Source organism: Buteo buteo, chromosome 5 (assembly GCF_964188355.1).
Source record: "Buteo buteo chromosome 5, bButBut1.hap1.1, whole genome shotgun sequence".
Taxonomy (NCBI): domain Eukaryota; kingdom Metazoa; phylum Chordata; class Aves; order Accipitriformes; family Accipitridae; genus Buteo; species Buteo buteo.
The window spans coordinates 4,952,501-4,974,934 of NC_134175.1; the positions used below are offsets into that span (position 1 = coordinate 4,952,501).

At 40.2% G+C, this 22,434-nt stretch overlaps 1 protein-coding gene across 4 annotated transcripts in view; it reads right to left on the reverse strand.

Moving 5' to 3' along the window:
* The window catches only part of RERE (arginine-glutamic acid dipeptide repeats), a 256,784-nt gene that overhangs the window by 189,609 nt on the left and 44,741 nt on the right, over window positions 1-22,434 (reverse strand). The window contains exon 1 of one of the 4 annotated variants that reach the window (XM_075027302.1): window positions 16,094-16,177. The exons of 2 other annotated variants lie outside the window; for them this stretch is intronic. The gene's annotated coding sequence lies outside the window, so the exon portion shown is untranslated. Of the gene's footprint in view, window positions 1-15,443; window positions 15,556-16,093; window positions 16,178-22,434 lie in introns of those variants that run through there. One more of the 4 variants, XM_075027301.1, reaches the window with a different exon arrangement.

A 22,434-nucleotide genomic window follows, 5' to 3' on the forward strand; every position in this document is an offset into this window, starting at 1 on the left:
AAGACCAGGAGTAACATTCGGCATGAACATATCAGCTCCTACCTCCTCCGAAAATGGCTGGGCCGTTCATGTACCATATTCACAATCGTCATCTGAGAAAACCTGTCTGAGAACACCTGTTTTTAGACAGTTTTACACATAGGCTTCCATAAAAGTAATGTAATTCCAAATAAGTTGCAATTTCTCCCCACATTAATTCAAGAGCAGCAACATAAAATCAATAGTCTTAGAAAGTTTCTGCACTCCCAATAAGATTTCCCAATTTTAACAGATAAATTAACTAGGCTTTCTACTCTCTCTTTTACTGTTTGGCAAGGAATCTAAAAAACCACAGGGACACTGGAGCTGCCTGCACACTCATTTTGACATGAGGTGTTAGTTTGGTCACCACCTGAAGAGTTCAGCCCTCATTTGCCATGCTGTGATACATAAAACATTGAAGACACCCCCTCCCAAATCCTACGCCCTTTTCACCTCTCAAACATACCAAGAAGCTTAAGGGCTGAGTGGCTGGGTAGGTGGCCACTTCAAAACCTGAGAGCCCCCAAGATACAGAACTATAACTGTAGTACAAAAATTCAGATCCCAGCCCACTGTATTGATCCACTCTACTAAACCACGGTGCTTAGAACTCCTCTACTCCCTTAAAAAGGTGCTTTAATGGTGTCTATAGTCATAACACACAAGAACAAACAATGATCCACAGACGGTAATACAAAGGCATGTAGTTACTTTTTCTCTAAAGTCATTCAGGCTAATGTAAATGATTACTACAATATAGGTGTGAGTAACGTAAAGTAATCATCCCATAACACCATTAAAAAAATAGGACTTTTTAAAATGTCCATATAATGCAACATAGCTCCCTCATTTTAAAACACTGTTAGGGGAGAAAAGGCCCAAGGGACCCATAAAGAGCTGCTATTGTAACAGGAACTATTATCTAGAGAATTTTATGTCATTTGGAGCCAAGAAAACATCTGCATTATAAGGTTGCTTAACAACATTTAAAACAGGAAAAAGTTAAACAAGAACTTGTTATGATATACAGCAGATTATTTTGAACAGATTCTACTTCTATCAGGCACAATTACTTTGCTTTCCTTCCAGCAACCATACCAAGCCAGAACTGGATTTGCAGGGCAACTATTCAGCCAACAAAACACAGATAAGGACAAAAAGTGAGATTAGGGTGCAGAACCTAAAACAAAGGCAGTGGCAACCATCGCACCATCACCACCACAGACTAGCCGTGGGACCATCCATACACCAACAAACAAATCACACTTTCTCGTGATAAATCAAGTATTGTAGAAAAATTCATTTGCTGACAGAGGCTTCAGAAAAAGATGACAGACTTTCAGAAGCAAAAAGGGTAAACCTTGAAAGCATACATATGGATTTCTTGACAGGCAAGTCTGTGGCAAAAAAAAAAAAATTAAAATCTGCAGTATGTTTACTAAAATAGGTAATATATAAACATTCCCAAATGCTGTAAATTCAGACCAGGGAAACACCAAAGAAATCAAAGCATGAAGAGGAATTCCTGGTACACAATAGCAATCAAGCTAACGGTAACATGAAAGAATACTTCCACAAAACAGTCTCCTATGTCCATTTCACAATAGCTCTGGTTTTAAGGAATGCACGACTATCAAAGTTACCAGTACATCACGTATCTATGCCTTCCTGTGAAGTCATTTATTTTCAGACAGAAACGAGTTTTGCGTAACAGTGAAAACATTCCTATGTATTTATTAGAATGAGACCATTGCTGCTTTACAGGCAACTGCAAATGTAACTACATCTAGAACTCTACCCACTTACAACTAATTTCAATTTCTATTCTAAGTTTTATTTTGGTACCTCCAACCCTGCAACATGTCTACAAATATCTACCAAAATGTCATTCCCTATGTGTATATAGCTATGCTTTTCTCCACTGGATGCTTCATTTTTAAATGGCTGAACACTCAACTGCCCTCTCACAATCCTTTCCTCTAGAAAGCCTCCAAAATATCTTCCTCCAAAAATATCTTCAATTAAACCACCCAAACGAAAACTATATCAGGTTATTTTTGGAAAGCCCCTTTCAGCAGCTAAGGCAAAAACTCTGGTCTTCAGCCACATTAACTGTTTTATTTAACTCCATACAACCGCCTGTGTATTTGAAGTACTCAAAATGGAAGAATAACTGCAGGGTGGGCTCCTACGATGAGCTGACCGACCAGACATTTCCACTGAAATGCAGCTATAATTAAAGCAATTTTTCTCTAAAGAAAGCAGCATCCTGAGAGTTGCAGAGACAATCTACAAGACTTAACTACAGCTATGCCACTTAAGTGCTCCGTAACATTCCACAACAGTGGAAACAAAGAAATTCTGCTCTCTTTCAGTCCTACAGCAAAAGGGGGGAAAAATGGTACAATGTTATCAGAATGAGTAATAAATATTAACGGGACATATTTTTTGTGGTCCACTGTTTTAAAATACTTTTCACATAAACATGAGGACATGATATTTCTGTCTAGAGAAGCTGTCTTTAATTTCAGTCATTGGTCTCATTTTCTCTGAGGAGCAGCTTATTTTGGTTAATGACAGAGCAGACGTCAGAATTTTCTCTCCTACAAAGCCTCTCTTCCCAGTATAGCAGCACTGTTGTAATCATGAGATTAAGTGTGCTTATTCATGTGTGAAATGCAGGCTTGATCTCTGTCTCATATTATAGACTGTCTACAGCAACGGTCAGCATATTCTTCATAATTTCATAATGCTTAACAATTGAAATGTATTAAATTACATCTCACTTCCTTTACTGCATTTACAGAAAACAGTAACAAATAGTAAGTATTTAAAGTAGTAAGACTTTACTTGCAGAAGTATGACCTCTGCTCTTTACTCTTCAGCTACATAAGCAGGTTCTGCTACGAGGCAGCAGGAATATTACTCAAAAAGCAAGCACACGCAATACTGTGCATGATAAAGCGCAAGCACAGGAAGTTGTGAGAGAGGCATACTGTTTAAGTATGTTTGTCTGCAGTAAAACTATGCAACAGCGAGTTATCCTACATTCTTGCTAAAGATTTCAAAACGCACGTTAAAAGGTATTTGCAAAGAGGGCCTATATTTCAAGAGATCGTATGATCTTTTGTATGACCTTAAGTGATAGAAAAACAAAACTGTTAATATTTGCATTTGACTTCCAACATATTTTCATCCCCAAAAATGCAGCTAGGTGTCTTTTTGACATCCATGAATACATCCAACTTGCCCACAATCACACGGAGACCCTGGGAAACCTGCAATAATCTGTCTCCAGACTATACTCATAGGAGTCAGCAAGAAACAAAGCATACGCCCACCTCCTCCCCTCAACTTCAACTCTACCACTCAAAAAAAACAAAACCAAAAAACAAACACAAACACCACAAAAGAAAATCTACACTGCTTACGCATACAGGTGTATCACAGCAAAAGAGCTGTTACTATCCAAAGTCCCTGATTTTATCTTCCTGCCACTTCAAAGCAGGACTTAAATCACCACATAATATTAAGACATGATTCCTTTGTTCAATGTGTAATATTGTGCAATTGCAATACTTTGTTTCATTTTAATCAGAAAAGACCAGCTTACTCCCATACCATCATCAGCTAAGACTGAACATGTAAGATAAAAAATGGCAGTGAACAGGTAATTAGGAAATATTCCATCTCTTGATGTCATAAGTTTTTAAACACGAGAGAAATCACACAAATCCCACAGATTTGTTTTTCTTGACAAATAGCAAGGAGAATTAGAAGATACAGGTTATCTTAACATATAGGATCATGATGTAGAACAGATTAATAAGCAAAAAACACATTGTCTATAGTATTTTTTAGATTATTCTTTTTAAGTTAGCAAAGTAGTAACACTTGCTCCAGCACCAGTAACTTCTACTACAACTCTCCTAGTACAACTGAACCAGCTACAATCAAAGTACTGCACACAATATGCATGTACAGGAGCAAGGTAACAGGTAGAAATCACTACTGACACCAAAATTAGCCTTTATGTTTGAACTTAAGGCAGACCACAACAAGCTTCTTTATAATTATATTCATAAAACATCAAAATTTACACAAGAAGGATATTTTAAACATCTGCTGACTTCTGAACCTGCTTTTCCAGTGTTCCAAACCCTTGAGGTTAGTTCACTAAATTCAGTATACTCCAGAGATACAGTGGTTAGCAGGAATACCTTATGGAACTACAAACTGCATTAAACAAACTGATTACGACTCAGTAACTAAAAATTTAAAAGAAACCTTTCAGGTTCTTTAGTATGTATTTTTCTGCCCAGCAGAAACTTTTATTGCTACAAAGCAGCATCCGTTCTCATCTGCATTTATTTTAACACAGTGTGTGCTAGAAAAACCAGCACAGAGCTCATTTCACCCTAGCAAACCACAGCAAGGAAACAATAGCAGTCCTGCTCAGTTCCTACAGCTACCACCATCTGCAACACCGGAAAGTTCTTAGCAAGTTCATGGAGACAGATAGAAACTGTATTTAGACCATGTTAAACAGCCCAGCGAATTCACCTACACACTGTTCTTGCCAATCTCCATACCACACATGAATACCAGATTTCTCATTTGCTCAGTGGCATCCAGTATGAATTCTCACGGTACGAGCTTCTTTAAGTTTTTTTTCCCTTAAGTCTGGTTCTCTTTTCTGGAAGTCAGTGAGCTTTCTTTTTTAAAAAATAATAATAATAAATGTACATATTATCAAAGATAACAGAAAAATTTACCTTCTTTGTAGTCACGTTACTGCTCCTGGGCAGCAACCAATTTAATTCATTAGATTTGAAGCACTATTTTTGAAAAAAGGACCAGCTCACAGGTCTCACGCATCAGGTTTTTCTCCACTACACATGACATTTCCAACAGCAGTCTCTCTCTGCTACAAGAACGATCACATCAGTACACTGCTGGCCACTGCTAATGAACCCACTGGAAAGGGACTTTGTAACTGGCCACATCTTTCACGAGAAGAGGAAGAAAACATTAAAAAATGCTCCAAGCGATTAGCCTGCTTCTAATCTAAACCAAGAGGAAGTATTTTAACACTGCATGAACTAACTCCTGACTTCGGTCATGCTTCATACGTTAATATAATTTCTACTTCCAGTACTCTCAGTAAATACTTTTAACTATTGTATGACTAAAGCAATGGAATCTCACGTAACAGAATGAGGCAATACAGTTGTATTAACGTATTTACGTCTGATCTTGTAAGCTGCTGAGAACAATATTGCAAAATTAGACCATAAACCATTCAGCAAAGAACAACCGATGCAAATGATTAAGCCACACATGAAATTTGGTGCCTTTGTTCACATTACAATACCATCACATCTCATCATTTGCCACCAATAGTAAGCACGAGATGGCAGAGGTACTGTGGCAAAAGTTTGATTTTGTGGCCTTGTGCCTTGCTCGCCTTCAATCCAGGACTACTCATCTTCTGTGTACTGAATGATACATTCTCACAAAAATAAGAGACCTGAAACATTTAAAGAAAAGAATGAGCATGTGAAACAAAAAAAAGGAAAATCTGCTTAGCTTTCATAATTACATGCTAATACCCCATGACAAGCGAAGTAAGAACACACAAGCCATGTATCACCCTGAAAATACCTTCAAAATGGAGGTTATTTTTCCTAAACGAAGCAGTAGGAAATTCCTAACTCTATTTTCAAGGTAAAATTTTAAGGTTTAAGTAACAGCTCTGAAACAACGTTAAAAGCTTACTAAAACTACTTGCAGTCTACAGTGGACAAGACACTAGGCTAAACAGCACCATAAACTGTTCACAGCAGTGTTTAATCAATCTGCGATCAAGGCATGTCTTTTAAGACCTTCTTTATTCCCACAATAACATAAACTAAGATTACCGTATTTCACTTGTTATTACAAAACCTGAGGTGATCCTTTAGCAACCAAAGACAGCAAAACAAACTACACTATTTATTACAAGTATGATGCAATAAAGTTTTACTTCTAAAAGCATACCTTTGAAGGTCCTTGTCTATGAAGTTTCCATCATTTACTGCACATCAGCACTCAACAGCCAAACAAGCAAGAGTTTAGAAGGATGTCATGTCACAAAGTTTTTTCCTGAAACACTAACCTAATCAGGAGCTGACTGAAGAGCTACTTCAAAAATACTACAGAAGAAAATCCACCAAGTGCCAGTTACCCAAGCAACTGGGACCTAATTAAACCTATCCAACACTTCAGGGATTAGCCTGTTTTCTCCTACAGTCCTGTAGCCTCTCCCATGAGATAACATATACAGCTATGGTGAGATTTATTACTTGCTGACTAGTTCTTAACATGTGTTGAATTATGATCTGGCCCGTGAATCAGAGTGAACTTTGGTATAAGCGACATTTCAAAACAATTGTGTAACTATTTTTTATTTAGAATACTAAATAAATCTTTATGTATAGCATTTTAGTATCAAGTGGCATTGCTAGGGCCAAGAAAAAACATTATAAACTCCTGCAGAAGGATATTTATCAAGCTCTCAGCCCAAGAGCAAAGTGAAAAACTTTTGTGATTTTTCACTAGCGCTGTGCATATTATTTCTTTGTCCATTGTTCCCCAGACTGGTGTAACTTCACTCACACTGGAGAGGGGAAAAAAAGCCTTTTTGGAGAAGGAAACCAAAGCCCCCCAAAACCATCCCCCTCCCCCAACAAGGCAAAAACCACAGCAAGAGTTCTAAGAAGAAAAAAAACTATTTAATTCTAGACAAAACCAAAAAAACCCACCCAACACATAACCACTGTTTTCCTCGCATATTATGCTTCAAAACAAAAATAAATTGAAGAAGTCACATGCACAATTTAGGCTGCAAGAGACAGGGAAAGTTTCCAACATCTTCTAAAGATAAGCACAGGCAAAGTTTCTATTATTCATCATCTATTCACATACTTATCTATAGGACTAAATCACTTGTTTATCTGCTTAAAAAGAATAGTTAATATAGTTTAGAACTTCCATGGAAGCAAACTCAAACAAGCTACTGGTGCATTTCATATGTTCAAACTGCTTTAAAGAGTCAGTTTTGAAGAAAATGACACCAGAGTTTATGACGTATGTCTGGCCTGGCTCGAGTTTCCTTGAACTCCAAGATATCCAGAACAGCAATACAAAAAATACACCGCAGAATCTCATGCTTAGTTTAATATTTTCAATAGGTATTTCAGCTGCATCAGCTATCTTTAGGAACGTTAATAAAGATATAGGAACACAGAAAAGGTAGCTTTCTGTGTGGTGTACTCTTTAGCTTGCAGCCCAATAACTGAGGTATTCCTCTGAAGCGGCCAGGTAAGGACTTGATTTTTCAACTATGAAAAAGCCTATGATAGAAACCTAACATACCAGTTTTGCTTAGAGTCATGGCACTGTACTAGTGTCAGAGAGTCTGTTCACACCATTTTAATAAAGCTCATACAGATTTCCATGTGCAGAGATGCCATCATACCTGCATTATGCTAAGCTTCTATTTCTGCCACCCCAGAGGGCTTTGCACTGAAATCCAGCCGAGCCGCTTATGCTACCACCACGGTGCCGAGACGAACACAGCAGGCAGCAACCCCCAACTGGGCTCCAGGAACCAAACACCTGAGGTTGGCAACCTCTTAGAGCTCTCTCACGAGACCCACGTCAACTTCACGCTACACGTCATAGCATGGGTTTCAGAGAGTAGAAAATGACATCAGAATTTTACTAACCTGACATACAATGCATCGAATATATCTCCAACAACAATTCTCTCTATTCAAAATGAGCTGAGAGATGTGTACTGAGCAAAGATTTTGCTGTCAGAAACGTTGTAATGCTCCTGAAATCCCAAACTACTGTTGAACTCCCACAGGAATGTAACAGAACAAGACAGTGATACTTACCTTTGGCACCTCAGATACTACAGTACATCCTCGGAAGAAAAGCACTCAGCCAAAAGCATGGATTCAATAAAATTTTATGCCAAAATGTAACCTCTTACAGGAGCATTTATTTAAAAAAAAAAATCAAACTCTAAATTTCAGCATGTACATCTTTAGCTTCATTCCAATTTATATTACTGACTCCATGCTTTAAAAATCCACAAGCTTTGCTTTTACCAACTAGATGGAGTCTGCACATCTTTCTAGGGCAAGCTTCAGACAATTATTCATTCAAATCCAGACTCTGAAGTACCAGCAGACAAAAAAGTGACATGATACAGGAGGTTACCACTTGCACCTGCCCACCCTCATTATCACCCTGCTGGAAGAGAACCCAAAGTGGTACCTGCAATCAGGGCGTGCTGCTAAATTCCAGTAAATCAGCAACTGTCTCACAAGCAGCTAAAACCATCCTTCCAGCAGGGAGGGGACTTCTAAAGGAAGCACAGGCAAAACAAACAATCCCAAGCTAAACCATTCTAGTTGTGATTTAGAGATCATAGCTATACTTATTTTTCACATTAACAATATTTTAGTCACAAAGTGTATCACTCAAAGCCACAGATCTCATTTGCACACAAAGTCACGTTAGGGTAAAACTCTTTTTTTTAAATCTTAAAAATTTCACATTGATATTCCCCATGTACTGGAGCATTTGATGATGTGCTACTTGAGTTAAAAATAGAGCATCATTGGCTCTTTCTTTCCAAACACCACCTTTTCTTATGTCAGGGCTGCAGAGAAATACCCTACCAACAGATGAAGCTGCAACAGCCCTGCTCAGTTACAACTACGACATTCATTCATGAAAGAATTCTTTCAATTTAGACCAGAGCATAGTTCAAATTCCCTTAGCAACAGCGGCATGTACTATTGTAAAGAGAGCAGACCCAAGGTGAAATATTATCAGGAACTGAAAAACCTCACAGAAAACCTATACAAACAGATGGCATAATTTGTTTTTTTAAATGCTACTTAGCATTTACAGCTGGAAGTGGCAAATATCTAACATGCTTTGAATATGCAAATTATAAGATCAACACAAAAGAGGACAATGCAATTTCTTTTAAAGACAGGCAGTCATAATGTTGAAACAGACTGCAACCAATTTTCATACACTATTCATAATTACTTTATTACACTGCGAAAGGGTAATCAGTTTCCAAATGATCTAGCAACCTTGGGCTGCTCTTAATTCTTTTATACCAGTCTCAACTACAAGCACAGGCTAGGTCTCCAACTTTAAGCCAGTTAAAATAGTCTAATATTAAACACGCACGTTAGAAGTGTTCTTCCTCACATACTCTCACACAAACCAGCATACAAGCTTGCCTAAGACCGTTCGATTAATAAGCAGGAACTGCTCTCTCTCTCTATAAAAAAAAAAAAAAAATCCATTTCCAGCTCTATTCTCAAAGGAATAGCTTTATTATCAGGAAAGGGAAATCTGATTTTTGGCTCCTTTGTTAGATTTCAATAGGAAATGGAGCAAATACAGTATGTTTTGACTGCTTGTAAGAGTAAATTCTACAGGGATCTGTTACTATGTCAAACAAAAAAAAAAAAGTCCCCAACCTTAAGTGCTTGAATTGTATTGACTCTAATATTACGGCTGACTCATTTTCATACTGTCTTGTACCTTAACTACCTGCTGAGGCCACTTTTAGTCATCAGTCACGGAGTAAACCCAAGAAACTTTACAACATGAAAAAACACAAATAACTAAGTTCCCAGGTTCAACTCGTGCCTGCATTAAAATATCTGCTACCCTCTGCTGGGTTTCTAGAGTTTTCCAAACAATATAGCAGGGGGGGACAGGGGGCAGCCTTATGGCAAGAACAGAAAGGCTGGGAACTTCCCATAGTCATAAGACATAACATGTTGGTCCTGGTTTAGGTAAACATGTTGATTTTCGTAGACCGATTAGATTAACGGGCTGAAACCTCCCCAGTAAAGAACAAACCTAAAGCTACGTCATTTTGAAGTTTTAGAACTTGACTGCTGTCATTTTACTAGCTAGATGAACAAGAGCAGAGATTACAGAACTGTGGATTAAAATATCCAATGTAATGGCAAAATTCTCTGCGTTGTCTCTAGTTCCCAGCAACAATGATCAAAACAGAGGCCCTGATCTTCCAAAACAACATTAACACGCAAAACCTGACAATAGTGTTCAAACTACTAAATGCTTTTAATTTTAAGCATCTAAACAGAATAAGAACATATCAGACTCCAGATGCTGCCGAAACACGTATTGCCTGTTAACAAAAAGTCAGCTTTATTTCAAAAACAAGTCATTTTCATCTCTACAAACAAGCAAATTCAAAAGAAACCACTGCCAAAACCAAAGCATTTTTTTATTGCTAGTTTCAAGAAAATTCAAATCAGCACTTAAGACAAAATTTATTACATGTACAAAATTGGTGTTACAGAAGCAGGAATGTATCTACACCAAGATTGGTTGGTTTTAGTAAAAGGTTTACTTATCCTGACTTTTTACAGTCAAATTCATTTAAAAAAAAAAAAAAGACTGAAAGATCTGCAAGTATCTAACTTTTAGGAACCAATACTAATGCATTCTAGATTTATCTTACATGAAAATGAAAGTGATACCCATTTTCATAGAAGCCTGATCAAACCAAGTTTGCTTTCAAAATTTGCCATTACTTCCCAAAAGAAGCGTACAGCTATGTTTTCAATGCTAAATTTACAGCCACCATTTCTTCCGTATTTTTACTAATATTAGAAAAGGCCTGAATTCCAAACCCACCATTACATAAAAAAGCCATGTGGTTATAAGAAAATCTACACATCACAACCAAATACTATGTATTCCAGTAGTAAAACATTTATCCAATCACCAAGACCTTTTCTTGGCAAAAAGCTTGACAAAAAAAGTTTCCTAAAGAAAGCCAGCTTGTTTTAATCATTTACATTTTTCAACACTATTTGTTCTCACTTTGTATCCAAAGGTCAGAACTCAAACCACTACCCCAGGCAAACTTTGGAATAAATATTATTTTTGTCCACTCTTCTGGAAAGAATTTCACTTCTGTTAAGAAAGCTGAAGTACAAAAAACAGATTTCCCTCTGATCCATTTAAAGATGCTTCACAACATTTTTCATAAACAGAAAGCCAGCTTAGAGGAAGTTTTTCATGGGTCCTATCCTTTATTACTTCATTGAGAGTGTTACATCATTATCAGCTTTTGCTTTCTTCAGTAATAGAGAAATTTGTTCCGTGAGAAATACACACACCAACATGAGAAATGGTAAAACAAAGAGTAAGGCAAAGCAAGGTCCAGTTGACGCGACGGTTTGAACTATGCCAACAACTATGATTCCAGTTCCCCTGACTGAGCCCTTCTTCCCTAAAATGCCCCTTCTGAAATCACCTTATTATATACATATCAGAAAATATTTGCACATTGATCTACATGTTATTGGCTAGTAAATTATTCCAATAAAAGGCCTGCCAGTCATAGCTTGGCAATCTTCATTATACTGAGTGCTTATATCCATACCGCATGCAGCTCAGTGATGCATTAAGATCAGAAAACTGGAAGAACCTCCCCTCATATACCAAAGACAATTCTGCTGCCCCTTGGACAAACCTATTTCTAAAGCAGTGTTCAGTGTTCTGCACACCAAGATGAAAAACTTTGTTTAAAGATTCATACAATTGACTATCAATATTAGAGATTCACATCAGAGTATCAGGTAGCTTTCTATTCTAGGACTACAGTGATTAAGATAGCATTTCTCTCATTTAGCCCTAAAATGCAAAACAGAGCTACTCCATGTTATCTGTAAGTCATTTACTGATCTGAGTGACACTTTAAATGTGCAATGTTCAAAAGAAATAAAGGAAGTAGACATCTCAGCCAGGACATTACAGCTCACAAAAATTAGTAAAACTAATGCGCAGGCTTGTTGACTGACCCAATCACATCTGTAAGTCACCACTTCAGTAAAGCAGTCAAAGCTACTCTGTAGCCTTTAAAGAGATGAAAGCGCTGAGCGTTTGCATCAAACACCACAGGCTAGACGGAATTTCTGCTTCCTAATGCCTAGAAAACACTCCTAGTTCTATCCAATTTTCTGAATCTCTTAGCTATGGAGCCAAGTAAGCCAAGTCCTCAACAACTATCACACCCCTAAGGAAGAACTCTCAGATGCACTTGCCGCTTAGCTCCTGAATTGCTGTTGTTTTCTGCCTGGTGCATTCAGCTAAAGTAGAATTAGAATTTGTTTAACTAAACACGTCTGGCAGTTCAAAACCGAGTTTCACTCACGATTTAGATATTCCTGCTTTGGGGACTAGGGGAACAATGGCCACCCAGAGGGATAAGGCCAACAGCTGGGGACTGTAACAACTCCCATCAGCACATTTTAATCCATTCATCTGTCAGATGAATGCAGCTAATGCTACAAAGAAATATCCTTAATTTGAAAATCACTTGGCCAAAACAGCATTTCGTGATCATCTCAACACATGGTATCTATTTCTACACTCTGCCTTCATAATTGTTTTTTTCAACAGTAACTGAACCTCAGGTGAAATACCACGTTATCCGTATGTATCAACAAATTACAGAAATACTGGTTTTCAGTGTTTTACAAAAAGGTTTTACTCCTAATTCAGCATACACAGCATCAACACAATCTCTCTGTACCACTTGAAAAAGTCCCAGAACAAGGAAAGGCTAACATATGCACACTGACCGAACATTTAGAGCCAGCTCTATAAAGCTGTACATTCTTTAAAGAATACAATGCATATCTCTCCAAGAAACTATCTTCCCCAAAATCTGCAGCACCCCAATGCCAAGATGAAGCAGAAAATTACTGGAAGGATGGCTCTTTCTGCCTATAAGCCTCAACCATATAAAATGCTACCAAGTAGTTAGCTTAGGTCCTCGGTATGGGATTTTTGGACTATGAGCTGGATATCGAGCTGTACTTGCAGTTGATGCTGAAGTAACCCCACTGAGGTTGTGGAGATCTGTTTTTCACCTGCTGAAATTTTGTCCACTAAATCAAAGTTTCAACAGGATGAAGATTATCTCAGGTGCTAAAAAGGAATGGCATTGCCTCTACACTTTAAAAGTCGCTTGGTTTTTCTCCAGATAGAGAGCACAATCACCCTTTAAGTGATTCACCTACACATAAGGTCAATCGCTATAGCAGGAACTCATTCACAGTATACCAAGAAAAAAAAAAAAAAAAGGGGGGGAGGGGGGGGGACAACCTATCACTGACCCTGTAAAATTAGGAAGTTAGGGATTCCTTCTGGGTACTCTTAAGCCAAACAATAGGTAGCATAACCCCCCTCGACCCACTAGGTTTAGTTTAACAATAAATAGCTTGTTTTCTTTCCCACACACAAAAATCGAAACAAAGCTCTCTCACAGATGAGCTATTAACTACTCACATCAGGAAACAAAAGCCCCATCTTGTCACCTCTACACAAATAGAAGTAAGCAAAAGAGGGGTTGAGAAACACACCAAGAGATTCTCTACAACCTGTAGTTAAATTGCAAAGACAGTCAATGCATTCTGACAGAACAGCTGTATACATCATTATGTTAATTAAAATTAAAGTCTCATCTACTTAGCATACAAGCAATTCACTGAACCTTAGTGACAAAAGGAAGGAACCATTTCCTCAAAGAGGCATAATCACATACAACTTGAACAAGTTGTCTGCTTATACTGAAGGCCACAGCATAAAGGAGATAGAAAAGCATTTAAGACACAGTCCTGGCTATTTTAAGTAAAACAAAGCACTATCAACTATAAAACACACACAAAGGAAGTGGTAGGATAGATTACGTCAGCCCTTGCCTCAATTCATAAATCCTAACCACAAAACAAGACAAATTCTAAACTGCCTTTCTCTGGAAAGATGTTTAAAGTGAATACACGCAGTTTGTGTCTTAAAATACGCTACTGAACAACACTCGCCGATGCATCACTTTCAAACAGCCGGGGGGGGGGGGGGGGGCGGAATTGTGTAATCCTAGTCAATTCTATCGTGCAGCCAGATCAAATAACATTTCAAGAAGTGCCTGCCAAGCACCCAGCCTGCCAGAGTACAATAAGCACTCAAGTGCTCTGGACTCCAAACCACCTTTCACTGGTCCCACAGATCTTTATAAAATACTTTAAACACTACTAAATTACAGGGTTGGAAAAACAAATAAAAGCTTTTAAATGCTGCTCCTACACAATTCTCAACTTGCTGTTAAGCATCTAAAACGTCTGTCTTGTGATACTCGCTAGGCATAAGTATTCAAAAATGCGATTGCTTGTAAGAACAAAAACTGACAAAAATGCAGAGTTGGTTGCACGTCTGGAACTAATTGCCTGCAGATTAACGGCTTTACATTGGAATAGTGTTCGTCTGTAGGGTTTTAAATCCAGTTTACTTTAAAGCAAGTTCCCAGAAGAAACATATTGGTGGAGCATCTGAAACTACATTTCACTAGATTTCTGTTCTCCACTTTCCACTACTTCATGCCTAACATTAATGTTAAGTTAAAAAAAAAAAATTTAAGTCGCCTTGTTAACTGCCATTTTCATTCGCATACAATTAAAGAAGCCCCATATGGCTGTAAGGAGGCCATCCAGTCACACAATGCCCCATGCAGTGCAAAGCCACATGTACTCAAGAAGAGCTTAAAACCAATTGCAAAACAAAGCAGAGCTGGTTTCTTCCTCAGGAAACAAAGTGGCCAAGCAGGTCTCCTGTCATTATCTTAAAACACGATTAAACGTCGCTAAAAAAAAGTTACTCCGCACACCCTGCCGATTAGTACTTCAAAGGCATTCCATTTTATCAAGTGCAGTGAAAAAGTACTTTCTTTCAGAATAAGGAAAATGCAATCCTTATCTCCTTTGCTTAAAAAAAAAAAAAGGGGGAATTAAAACACAGCGCTCCCTTTAGCTGAACTGTTTATATTTAGGACACAGAGGTAAAGCATTTGTTATGGGAAGAAAACCCAGCAGTCTTACAGCGTTCTGAACTTCCTAGGCCAATAAAAACTACCACCTCACCTACCAAGTCGATCCAACTTTTTTTTTTTTCTGAAAAAAAACCTGTAGTAACCAAAAGGGGAAAAGAGAATGAAGTCGAGCTTTTTCTCCACCCAGGTGTTTTCTGTGTTACCATTGGCTACGTAACAATTAGTCAACTTTAAGAGCAACCTTAACAATTTTCCTCTTGGAAATACAACTTGTACGCACAAGGCACCGAAGTTACCCCGTCAGTCTGGTTCGGAGACCCGCTCTCTTGACCCTCACCCCTCATTTTAAAAGCAGATCCTAGCTGCCCTCTCCGCAAACACCCACCACCACCACCACCCCCCCTCCTCGGGGGGCCTTCACCACCTCCCCGGCGAAGGTCCTGCCGCTCTCGGCGAGGAGGGGGGCACTCACCCGCCAGCCTCGGGCTCAGGCTCTGCAGCTCTCGGAGGTGCCGGGCAAACACAACTCGTCCGCAATCCCAGCGGCTGCTACAGCCCGACCCCAACAAACCCGGGGGGGTTTCTCCACCGGAGCCGGGGAAGGGGGGGGGGGGTGAAGGGGGGTGGGGGGGGGGACCGCGGTGCCCAGCGGTGGACCCCGTGAGGAAGAGGAGGGAGCAGGGGAGGGCAGAGGACGGGAGGAAGCGGGGACCAGGGGCGACGAGAAAGCGCAGTTGGTGAACAAAAGGAGGCCCCTCCGCCTCGCCGCCAAGCAGCTGGGCCGGGGCGCGGAGCGGGCGGCGGAGTGAACGGCGTCGCCCGGGCCCGCCGCCCCCCCCCCCCGCCCCGCTCCAATCCCCCCCCCCCCCCGCCCCGGCCGACCGCCCCCCTCAGCAACGCGGCTGCGGGCGCCGCCACATGCCGCGGCCGCCGGCCCCCGCCCGGCACCGGGAGGAGGCGGGCGCGCCGCACGGCCCCGGGAGGCGGCGGCGGCAGGCGGCGCGGGGGAAAACCCGGCGCGGATCCCGCCCGGCCCCCGCAGGGCTTCCCCCCCCCCCCCCCCCCCCCCCCACACACACACACCCGGCCCCCCTCCGTTACCCCCGGCCGGGTCTCACGCACCGGGCCGGCCCGGCGCCGCTTCCCCGGTCCACGCGGCGGGGCGCAGGCACGCACACGGAGACCCACGCTCCTTCTTCCCCCGGCGGCGGCCCGCCTCTGCCTCCTCCCCGCTCAGCCGAGCCGGAACCGGGAGCCCCGTGATTGATGGCAGCTCTTTAATAGCGTGGTCAGCTAGAAAATGCATCTGCAAGCAAGATATTAAGGAGGCAAAGCATCCCCGGGAGTGATCAGCGGCTCACATCCCAGAGCCGCAGCCAGGAATATTAATGCCACCAGCCCTCCTCGCCTCCACAAATGCTGATCAAAACACACAGGGGGTGGGGAAAATGCAGATAAAATAGAGGGGTGGAGGGAATACATCCACACGCGGCATTCATTCCTAAGATGGATAAGAAAGAGACGCCTGTCCAGTGGCACATCAAAAGACGCTACTACACAAGGATTTTGTTGCGGCGTATCAATTAGTAAGCCATTTTGTTTAAAATCCTTTCCACGACGTCTTCCCTCCCCCCCGTCAGAAACAGAAATTCATCCGCTCAGCAAGACATGTTCCTTTTAATTGTATTTCATTGGCAATTTTTAAAAATAATATTCATCTCTTACTACGTGCCTTCGTGCAAACCTGTAACTTGCCCGAATTTCACAACGTCTTGCGCTGTTCTTTAACACCACAACCATGACCTTTCAGCTGCCAGCACCGACTTAATTTTAGAGCAAAGCTTCGCTATTTCCCTTGCAGAATAACACGCAAAACAAGTCATCTATGTAATCCACTACCTGAGGGCAACATGCACTTCTCTCCTGCCAAGCAAATCCATTTCCTAGCCATGCAGCAGTATTTTGCCTATAAAACAAATACGGGAGTACACCTTCTCAAAGCTGGTGGTTTTTTGTGGGTTTTGGTTGGATTGTTTTTTTTTTTTTTTTTTTTTTTACAAACTCAAGTTAAAAAAAAAAATCAAGGTTCACAAACCCAATTAATCAGAGCAACACCCTCAAGTACTGTCTGCCAACTTATTCTTTCCAGATGCTGTTAATTATTTGTAGTTGTGTATTTTCCCTCTCTTTATCCATAGATCCAATTTCTACCATGTTTTGTACTATAGCACAAGAGTCCTTTAGGAGACAAAGATCCAACTTCACAATTTATTCTGTACTTTCTAGAAATAGCTACCTAAAACCACTAACACAGCTGAAGTAACTGATTAATTCTAATGCCCTTGCCACATTGCAAGACTGCTATGATCAATACAAATTGAAGACAGTGTACAGCACAAGCTTTGCTCCTGCAATATTCATTGTACAAGAGCTTCTGAACTGGAGCCTATCTTCAAAAGAACTGGTTCAAAATAAGCTTTGTAACCAAGTAGCCGTGCGATAGCTCCAAACCTGCCAGAGCTGAAATTCAATCCTTAAGTCAGCACAAAGCAACCACATTGCACTTATCCTCACTTCAATTTTCTAATCAAATGTGGCCTGACACCTGGCAAATCACAAAAAGGAACTTACTGCTCCAGTGTGTATTTAAATCAGTGTTTACTTCTAATGACTTCCAAAAGAGCTTCCCAGCTGTAAGTTAATTCAGGCCAAGTTGCTTTTATTTGAAAAATACCCTGTTTGATGGTAGTTGTTCAAAAACACCTTATCCCTTTAGGACTGATGACCGAGCCAGCCTGGATCACAAATCCTGAAAGTCAGTATATACTGGAAAAATGCACTCAAATTTAAAAAAACCCGAAGCGTATCTATAGAATTTTTTGTATCCCATTACGATCAAAGTTGTTTAAACAGTACAAAGCACAGCATCCAGCAGTTTGAACACAGCAACAGAACTGGAAAGTATTCCTGAATCTCAGACACTGTCTTGCAAATCCAAGACGAATCAACTTCTGAATTCAGCAATGTGGTAGATGGCACTGAAATCATCTGAAGTCCCATCTGTTTTTATACAGCATATTGGAGATTCTTGAATGAACAGAACAGCTACAGCATTCAATCACTGACATCAGAAACAACTGAACTTTCACTAATTGGCTTTCCTATGAGATACGGAGATCTGCCCCCATTTCATAGACTAAAATAAAAAAACATGCACAGAGTACAGCCTCAAGCTCCATTTTGCAATAGGGACTTTTTATCTTGCCTTTTGGAAATGGATTATAAAAGATGAAAATCTTCTCTTGGTCATGAAATACACCTTTGCTAGTCACAGCATTATAAACTTACAACAGCATTTCTTTTAATATCCACACTAAAAGCATGCATGTCTGAAAAAGGGAAAAAAAGAGTGAGTTTTTTATATATATATATATATACACACACACATACACACAAAACCCATCAAGCCTACTCAAACAAAAACTACCTCCAGAAGGGTTAGGCAAATACGCCGTAGAGAATGAGACCTAGAGCGGGCTTGAGCAGAGATTCACCGAGTGACAGCTTTGGAACAATTGCTAACAGACCTCGCACGACATACTGTTGTGTTCGGTCCAGTGTGCATCAGTTATCTGGTGTTACACAATGAAATAAAGCTCAATTCCACCGCATGCAAAATCCAGCCCAGTTTTCCTGGCAGCCGCCATTTATCAAAACAACCCTGTCATGTTGAGTACCATTAACAGATAACGAACTGAGACAAGGGATGCAGTTACAAGCAAAGCACTCCGCATGCTACAGGCCTAAGCACGCAGCCAAGGGAGCCGATATCTGACTTCATAATAAACATTATAATTAAACGGAAGACCTAGTTGAAGAAACATTAAGGCCATGACAATAAACAACAGAAGCTGGAAATCTGAAAAAAAATAAGGCTTTGACTTGCTGTCAGTAATTGCTGACAATGCTTAAAGGCGCGTACATATACACGCAGGTACACCTTCTCTCCTTACAGCAAAGGACTGGAAAGCACCCGTTCACTTGCAGTTTTTGGTTTTCAGCGCTCTCCGTGAATAGTGTAACGCTTTGTATATTGTACCTACGCACTTCAGCTTATAAAAGATTGAGCACTGAGAAGTGACAGACAGTGTATCTTCAAAGAGCCGTAAAGTGTGCTGCTTTCTAGACATACTACTCATAACAAACACGAATAATTCATAACTTTGCACAAGAGTCCTACCATATTTGAAGAATATTAAATACAGACTTACAAATTTGAAGAATATTAAATACAGGTATACTTCCGCCAAGCCACAAGATCTATCGATCAGCAGCATTCTCCACTTCTTCCGACAGATTTAGCCATCAAGTACGCATAAACATTTCACTCACTAGAAACACTGCTCCAAAGGAGCAATTTCAGGTCTACCAGATATGTATACACTTGAAACACAAACTAACCGTAAACAGACTTAATGAGATTACACAGATTAAATGGGTAAATTAACTTTTTTATTTTAAGAGACATCCAAGACAAAAGAGGTCCCACAAACACTTAAAGGCAGCTCGCTGAAGTCATGCAGTTAACTCATCCAGTTAATTTTTTTTTTTTTAAAAAAAGCAGGTTCAAGTACACTGTCTGGCTTGCACAAATTCTACAAAGAGAAACCTTAAACTTACTTTTAAAAAACACACGGAGACGTGATCATGACAAGTGTTTTCTAAAAGCTAATATAACACTACTTCCCAGCTTAGGAAAGCAACAAGTGTAACACATTAAACCCCTGCTAAGCTGAACCTATTTTTAAATGGGACTTAACACTGTCTCCAGAGCTTCATGTAAATCAAGCTCTCCCTTTGGATTTGGCATTGGGTAGGGGGGAAGAGGAAGGGAGTAGGTTCATGGAGAACAAGCTAACAGCTTACTATTGTCACAGCACTGTTTTTCTTGTGGGTCACTTAATTCCAGCCCTCATCAAGTTTCCCTCTCACTGTCAGTGCATATATTCCCAGCCAAAATAACAGTGATACCTCCAGTAAAACAAAAAGCCTGAAGCAGAGGCAGTTCAAGCTGAAAATTAGCTAGAGAATTCCTGAGGCCAACGGTCAACTGAAGATTCCTCAGCAGAGGAGAGAAAACATAGGCTGGGCTACTAGCATGAAAGGTCACCTAACTGCTCAGAACAGGAGCACTGAATATTTGTTACCCATTTCTGTTTGTTTTCAATTCAACATCAAAGCATCTAGGCTCTACCTATTCTAAACACAAAACCATTGGTCAGGTTAGAGGTGATGTTTTCTTCCTTTGCAAATAATGCACTGTTTTATTAGTGTAAACACAGCTGAGAATAAACGATACTGAGCTCTTGACAAGACAGTCTACTACTACTATTGTCTACACACAAATTTCTTCAAACCTGCTTGAAGCAGGAAAAGTCTTGTCTGCACTTGTGTATCTGTGAGCACGTGTAAAAACCCAAGAGGAAACATGCACCGAGTTTTAAGCAGCTTCTTGCCACAGCACTAATTCAGCTACAGCTTGCTCCACAATTATACGAGGGTGCTTTTCCACACTACTAAATCGTAATCTCTTCGAGGAAATTCAGTGCAATGTTATTATTGCTTCAACATAATCAAAAGGCCATTTCATTCTGTAATCCAAGCCTGCCTAAGGAGGCTGTAAACTCTGCTTACAGTTAAACACAATCAGTCTTGTCCACTTCCGCTCCACCACGTTTACATATACAGCAGGCAGCAGTTCTTAAAAATCAGCACACAAAGAGTTATTTTTAGTGTATAACTGCTGAAATTCAGATCAACCATTTCCTTGCCTCTCTCAAATCCCCAGATAGAACCTGTACCCTTTACAGACCATGAACCTTCAGAGGTTTGGCTTTTTTATTGGGTTGGATTTTGGTTGGTTGGTTGTTTTTGTTTGGGGTGAGGGTTAGGGGTTTTTTTTTCCCTAAGCCTCTAGGTACGCAGCACCTAACCTAGAACCTGCTAAACCAAATTACTAACACTATCACGCATTTTATAGTTCAATAACTATGACTCCTTTTCTGTACTTACCCAGTGTTCAGGTTTGTATTTCAGAAGACCTCCAGTCAAGCTCTAAGTCTGTACAGGTCACTATTAAAACCTGACACCACATCAGTACTCTGGGAAAGGAAGACCCTTATCAAGCACAGAAAAGTCTGAAAAACTTCAACCTCATTTTAAGCACTCTTAGGCCGACAAATTCCAGGCACCACCCTTGCTGTAACTGTCACCAACAACTGCCACCAACAACTCCTTTGCCACCCCTGTAAGGTAACAGCTTTGGATCAAACTCCACCTGACAAAAGAGGCACAAGTCTCAAGAGCAATGCAGAAACGCAAACAAAAGTCTTCCTAAGACAAAAAAAAATCCCAAGACCTGTGCACTGATGGTATTTACTGCTTATCAATACAATTGCTTGTTATCAGGTAAAAACACAAGTTGCCTCAGATTCCTTCTCAGCCTACCCAGAACCTGTGACACAACCAAAAATTTCCTGTTGGTACAGTCAGCGCATCACTCAGCTGAATACTGGGGATATAGACTTCAAGGACATAAAGTCCTGCCTAACTCCACACTACATGTCTTTGGAAGAAATTTGGTAGGTTATTTTTATACAGCATCTTTGATGCACACAGCATTTCTGTCACAGTAGGAAAGAAAAAACAAAAGTCGCTCCCCTAGGGAGCTGTGAAGACTAAGGCAACTCACATGCTAACATGTGAAATCTCAGGATTTTACTGGAAGGCCTAGCTTTGTAAGTGTTGGGGCGGAGGGGGAAGAAACGACACAAAACCGTACCACCAAACCAAACAGATAGAGCCCAGCCCACTAGGAGTTCAATCTCAAGTCCCCATGCAATTAAGTGAATGTTCACAGTAGTGTCACCCCATACCCTTCTCCCTATTCCCCCCCCTCCAAATGCTGAAGACTCAGTTCTGCGAGCTATGTAAACTCTTGAAACCAGACTTGAGTGTGCATAACAAAAAGCCCAAGAAAAAAAAACACAGAAGACACAGCGTTTCCTATTTACAGTTAAAACTTAATTCAAGGACAGTGCTCTAAAATTGCTGCACCTCAAACAGGACAAAATTCAGCCAGAAAGACAGTATGCTTGTTTTGGGAAGAGGCTGGGGGGGGGAACAAAACAACCAAAAAAAAAAAGTTTAACGACCCAAGGAATGCAGCCACTTGGCAAGGTTTTAAAATAAAAGCTTTACGTGCACAGGCAGAATATATAAGTATGAATTGTAAAAAACTCAATGGGGATATTGTGACCAAGCTACTAGGGAACAAGTAGTGAGACAAATAACTTGAAAACCAGCTACAGCTTTCATATCCGGAAATGAAAACAAACCAGGCAAGACAAATTTAAGCAAAAAAAGTCCATGCCTGCTAATGACAAAAATAACTTTTTTCAATA